Raw genomic sequence first — 6,518 nt, forward strand, 5'->3', positions numbered from 1 at the left:
TTAGCCATTTGGACAGGTGTGAGGCGGTATCTCATCATGGTTTATTTATTTACTTTTTTTTTACAGGATGTTAGCATTTTATTTTATTTTTTAAAGTTTATTTATTTATTTTGAGAGAGAGTGTCCACAAGTGGGGAAGGGGCAGGGAGAGAGAGAATGCTAAGCAGGCTCCACACCAACAGTGCAGAGCCCAACGCGGACTAGAACTCACAAACTGTGAGCTCTTGACCTGAGCAGACGATGATGCTTAACCGACTAAGCCACCCAGATGCTTCTCATTGTGGTTTTGATTTGTATTTCCGTGAGAATGAGTGATATTGAGCATCTTTTCATGTGTCAGTTATCCATCTGGATACCTTCTTCGGAAAAGTGTCTATTCCTTTTTTCTGTCCATTTCTTAACTGGGTTATCTGGTTTTTGGGTGTTGAGTTTGATAAGTTCTTTATAGATTTTGGATACTAATGCTTTATCTGATATGTCATTTGTAAGTATCTTCTCCTATTCCATGGGTTACCTTTTAATTTTGTTGATTGTTTCCTTTACTATGCAGAAATTTTCTGTCTTGATGAAGTCCCAGTAGTTACAGACATAACAATGCTTGTTCTTCCAGTCTATGAGCATGGAATTCTTTTCCATTTCTTTATGTCTTCTTCAATTTCTTTCACAAGTGTTCTATAGTTTTCAGAGTACAGATCTTTTACCTATTTAGTTAGGTTTAGTCCTAGGTTATCCTATTGTTTTTGGTGCAATTGCAAATGGGATCGATTTTTAAATTTCTTTTTCTGCTGCTTTGTTATTGGTATGTACAAATGCAACAGATTTCTGTGCATTGATTTTATATCCCACAGTTTGCTGTTTTCATGTATTTGTTCTGGCAATTTTTTGGTGGAGTCTTTTGGTTTTCTATATTTTTTACATGCCATCTGCAAATAGTGACAGTTTGAGTTCTTCCTAGCCAATTTGGATGTCTTTTATTTATTTTTGTGGTCTGATTGCTGAAGGTGAGACTTCCAGTTCTATGTTAAATAGTAACGGTGAGAGTGAACATCTTTGTCTTGTTCCTGACCATAGGGGAAAGGATCTCAGCTTTCCCCATCGAGGATATTAGCTGTGGGTTTTTTGTATATGGGCCTTATAATGTTGAGGTATGTCCCATCTACTCCTATTTTATTGAGGATTTTTATCAAGAATGAAAGCTGTATTTTGTCAAATGCTTTTTCTGCATCTGTTGACAGGATCATATGGTTCTTATCCTTTCTTTTATTGATGTGGTGTATCGCATTGATTGATTTGCAAATATTGAACCAGCCCTCCAGTCCAGGAATAAAGCCCATTTGATCATTGTGAATAATTCTTTTAATGTACTGTTGAATTCAATTTGCTAATATCTTGTTGAGGATTTTTCTATCCATATTCATCAGGGATATTGGCCTGTAATTCTCCTTTTTAGTGGGATCTTTGTCTGGTTTTGGAATCAAGGTAATGCTTCATAGAATGACTTTGGTAGTTTTCCTTCTATTTCTATTTTTGAAATAGTTTGAGAAGAATAGGTATTAGCTCTTCTTTAAAAGTCTGATAGTCCCCTATGACCCAGCAATAGCACTGCTAGGAATTTACCCAAGGGATACAGAAATGCTGATGCATAGGAGCACATGTACCCCAATGTTCATAGCAGCACTCTCCACAATAGCTAAAACATGGAAAGAGCCTAAGTGTCCATCAACAGATGAATGGATCAAGAAGATGTGGTTTATCTATACCATGGAATACTCCATGGCAATGAGAAACAATGAAATCTGGCCATGTGTAGCAACATGGATGGACCTTGAGGGTGTTATGCTGAGCGAAATAAGTCAGGCAGAGAAGGACAAATATCATATGTTTGCACGTATAGGAGGATTAGGAGGAACTTGACGGAGGAACAAGGGGGAGAAGAAGGGCAGAAATGGTGGGGGAAAGGGAGAGAAGCAAACCATGAGAGACTCTTGAATGCTGACAAAAACTGAGGACTGATGGATGTGGGGGGAGGGGAGGATGGGCATGGAGGAGGACACTTGTGGGGATGAGCACTGAGTGTTATGTGGAAACTAATTTGACAATAAACTATTAAAAAAAAAAAAGTCTGATAGAATTTCCCTGGGAAGTCATCTGTCCAAGGATTCTTGTTTGTTGGGAGAGTTTTGATTACTGATTCAATTTCTTTGCTGGTTATGTGTCTGTTCAGAATTTTCTGTTTCTTCCTGCTGCAGTTTTGGTAGTTTGTGAGTTTCTAGGAATTTGTCTATTTCTTCCAGATTGTTCGGTTTGTTGGCATATAATTTTTTATAGTATTCTCTTATAATTGTTTGTATTTCTGTGGTGTTGGTGGTGATCTTTCCTCTTTTATTTGTGATTTTATCTATTTGGGCCCTTTCTCTTTTCTTTTTGATAAGTCTGGCTAGGGGTTTATCAATTTAGTTTATTCACAAAGAACCAGTTCTTAGTTTCACTGATCTGTTCTACTGTTTTTATTTTTGGTTTCTATATCATTATTTCTGCTCTAATTTTTATTATTTCTCTTCTTCTGCCGGCTTTAGGCTTTATTTGCTGTTCCTTTTCTAGCTTCTTGAGGTGTAAAATTAGGTTTTATATTTAGGACCTTTCTTGCTTCTTGAGATAGGCCTGAATTGCAATGTACTTCCTTCTATAACTGCCTTTGGTGCATTTCAAAGGTTTTTGACCATCAGGTTTTCATTTTTATTTGCTCCCATGTATTTTTTAAAAATTAGTCTTTAATTTCCTGGTTAGCCATTCATTCTCTAGTTGAATGCTCTTCAACCACCATGTATTTGAGGGCTTTACAATATTTTTCTTGTGGTTGACTTCAAGTTTCATACAACGGTGATCTAAAAATATGCATGATATGATCTCGATCCTTTCGTACTCGTTGAGAGCTGATTTGTGTGCCAGTATGTGATCTATTCTGGAGACTGTTCCATGTGCATTCAAAAAGAATATGTATTCTGCTGCTTTAGGATGAAATGTTCTGGATATATTTGTTAAGTCTATCTGGTCCAGTGTGTCATTCAAAGCCACTGTTTCTCTCTTGTTTTACTGCTTAGGTGACCTGTCCATTGCTGTAAGTGGGATGTTAAAGTTACCTACTATTTTTGTGTTATTATTAGTGAGTCCCTTTATGTTTATGATTAATCGATTTATATATTTGACATTTCCAAGTTGGGGGTAAAAATATTTCCAATTGTTAGATCTTTTTGATGGATAGACCCCTTAATTATGATATAATGCCTCCTTCATTTCTTATTACAATCTTTGATTTAAAATCTAGTTTGTCTGACATATGACAAGCTGGCTACTCCAGCTTTCTTTTGACATCCATTAACATGATAGACAGTCCTCCATCCCCTTTCAATCTGCAAGTGTCTTTAGGTCTAAAATGAGTCCCTTGAGGCACCTGAGTGGCTCAGTTAAACATCCAACTCTGGATTTCAGCTCAGGTCATGGTCTCATGGTTTGTGAGACTGAGCCCCATGTGAGGCTCTGTGCTGACAGCAAGGGATTCTCTCTCTCCCTCTCTCTTTCTCTCTCTTACTGCCCCTCATGTGCTCTCTCTCAAATAAGTAAATGAACATTTAAAAAAAGATTAACATGAATCTCTTGCAGACAGCATATAGAAGAATTTTGTTTTGTTTTGTTTTTTATCCATTCACCTTATGTCTTATGATTGGAGCATTCAGTCCATTTACATTCATAGTGATTATTTAAAGATATGAATTTGTGTTACCTGTAGAGTTGGTGTTTCTAGTGAGGCTCTCTGGTTCTTTCTAGTCTTTGATACTTTAGCCTTTTTTTTTTCCCCGTTCACTCAAAAGTCCTCTTTAAAATTTCTAGTAGGACTGGCTTAGTGGTCACAAACTTCTTTCATTTTTGTTTGTCTCAGAAACTCTTTATCTGTCCTTCTCTTTTGAATGACTGCCTTGCTGGATAGAGTACTCTTGGCTGCATATTTTTGCCATTCAGAACATTGAATATATCTTGCCACTCCTTTCTACCCTGCCAAGTTTCTGTGGACAGATCTGCTGTGAACCTGATCTGTCTTCTCTTGTAGTCCAACAGCTTTTTTACTCCTGCTACTTTCAGGATTCTCTCCTTGTCTGTGTATTTTGTGATCTTGACTATGATGTGTCTTGGAGATGGCTGGTGGCTTTTGTTGAATTTAATGGGAATTCTCTGTGCTTCTTGGATTTTGATGTCTGTGTCCTTCCCCAGATTAAGGAAGTTTTCAGCTATAATTTGCTCACATATACCTTCTGCCCCTTATCGCTTTCATCTTCTGGGACTTCTATGATACAAGTGTTATTACATTTTAATAAATTGCTGAATTTCCTAAGTTGCCTTCATGATCCCTGACCTCTGTTTCTCTCTTCTTTTCAGTTTCATTTTTTCATATAATTTTATCTTCTATATAACTAATTCACTCCTCTGCTTTGTCCATCCTCATTTTTATGGCCTCTATTTGGGTTTGCATCTCAGTTATAGCATTTTTAAAAACTCAAAAAAAATTATGTATTTATTTTGAGAGAGAGAGAGAGAGTTAGTGAGTGCAAGCAGGGGAGGGGCAGAGAGAGACCGAGGGGGAGAGAGAGAGAGAATCCCAAGCAGCCTCTGGGCTGTCATCACCTAGGCCAACTCAGGGATAGATCCCATGACCTTGAGATCACGACCTGACCTGAAATCAAGAGTTGTATGCTCAACCAACTGAGCCACCCAGGTACCCCTCAGTTATAAGATTTTTAATTTTGTCCTAATTAGATTTTAGTTCTTTTATCTCCATAAAAAGGGATTCTCTGGTGTCTTCCATGATTTTTTAAAGCCAGGCTAGTAGCCATCATTTCTTCCTCCCCCCCCACCCCCCACTTTTTTGAGATTAATTCCTCCATCTTGTCACTTAGGAGGAAGAAAAACAATAATAATAAGAGAATGAAATAAAAATTAAAAAATTAAAAATACCAAATATAGGAAGTTACATTCTAAATATGTTTTGGTCTGCTTGTTAAGAGAAGCTGCCATATTCTTGCCCTCAAATTATGCAGATTGTTCTGTTAACCCTTAGATTGATTTCCTAGGTGTTCAAAATGGTTTGATGTTGATCTATCTGTGTTCAAGGGGTTAGACAAGCTCCGGGTCTCCTTACTACTCCACCATCTTAACTCCTCCCCATGATATTTTGTGTTTTCTTATAATAGTTTTCATTTTGTGTGTCATATCACTCCTATAATATCAGCTTCACAAGAGTGAAGGCTGTCTGTGTAACACAGTAACAGAATTCTCATCCTAGGAGTTTATTATTTCTCCTATAACACGGACTCCAGAGAGAGAAAGTTGCAGGGGTAGTTCAGTGAATTAACAATATTATGCCTCTATATCAGCTTTTGGACTTCCTTTATGGTTGCAAGTTCACTGCTGCAGCTCCAAACATCTTATCTTTACATGACATCATCCAAAAGTAGGAAGCAGGAAATGAGGCTTCTGCTGTTGTCTCTCATTTTTGGTGTTGGTCTCTCTTTCTCTCTTATTCTAGTCGGGGGTCGGGGGGGACCTTTCCCAGGAGCACCCAAACAGATTTCTCAGGTGTTATTGTCTAGGAGTGGATCACAGATATATCCATGTCTTGTCTATCAGAAAGGATGGGAAAGTGATGACTAGTATCCAGCCTCTATTGTGGGAGTAGACTGTACCAGGAAGGAGGAGAAAGAAAACAATGGGTAAATGACCATATTAACATAGTCAGCCATAGACTCTGTGTCTTCTACTTTGTTAGTGCCCACCACAGTGATAGGTGCTTACAGGGAGGTCTTTGGGAAATGGTCTTTATTCTCTTGTGAGTTTCACAAATAAGTGAAGCTAGAGGAAAAGTGATGTACTGGTAAATCAGAGTAGAAGGAAGGGTGTGGGAAAATAATAACCAATGTAGGAAAAAGTGGAAGGGCAAAAAAAAAAAAAAAAGGACAAAATAACTTCAATTTCAGTGGGTCTGATGTGAAGAATACTCTTAATATATAAGAAGTTCTAGACCAGGAATTGGCAAGATCTGTTTTTGTAGGCTCAGCAAGCTAAGAAGAGTTTTTACATTTTTAAATGGATAGGAAAAAAAATTAGAAGAGTATTATTTCTGGCATGTGAAAATTATGTAAAATTTAAGCTATAAATAAAGTTTTATTGGAACACAGCCATGTTCACTCATTTGCAGCTGTTTTTGTGGCAAAGTGGCAAAGTTAAGCAGTTGCAACAAGGTGCATATGGCCTGTAAAGCCCTCAAGAATTTACTCTTTGGCCCTCAATGGAAAAAGTTCCTAAGCCTTGTTTTAGACTATACATTTCCTAAAAATCCTATCCATTAAGTCAGGCTTAATATATTTTTTTAATGTTTTATTTATTTCTAGGAGAGAGAGAGAGAGAGACAGCGTGAGCAGGGGAGGGTCAGAGAGAGAGGGAGATACAGACTCTGAAATAGGCTCCAG

The sequence above is a fragment of the Crocuta crocuta genome, unplaced genomic scaffold (assembly GCF_008692635.1).
Source record: "Crocuta crocuta isolate KB4526 unplaced genomic scaffold, BGI_CrCroc_1.0 scaffold162, whole genome shotgun sequence".
In the NCBI taxonomy this organism is placed as follows: domain Eukaryota; kingdom Metazoa; phylum Chordata; class Mammalia; order Carnivora; family Hyaenidae; genus Crocuta; species Crocuta crocuta.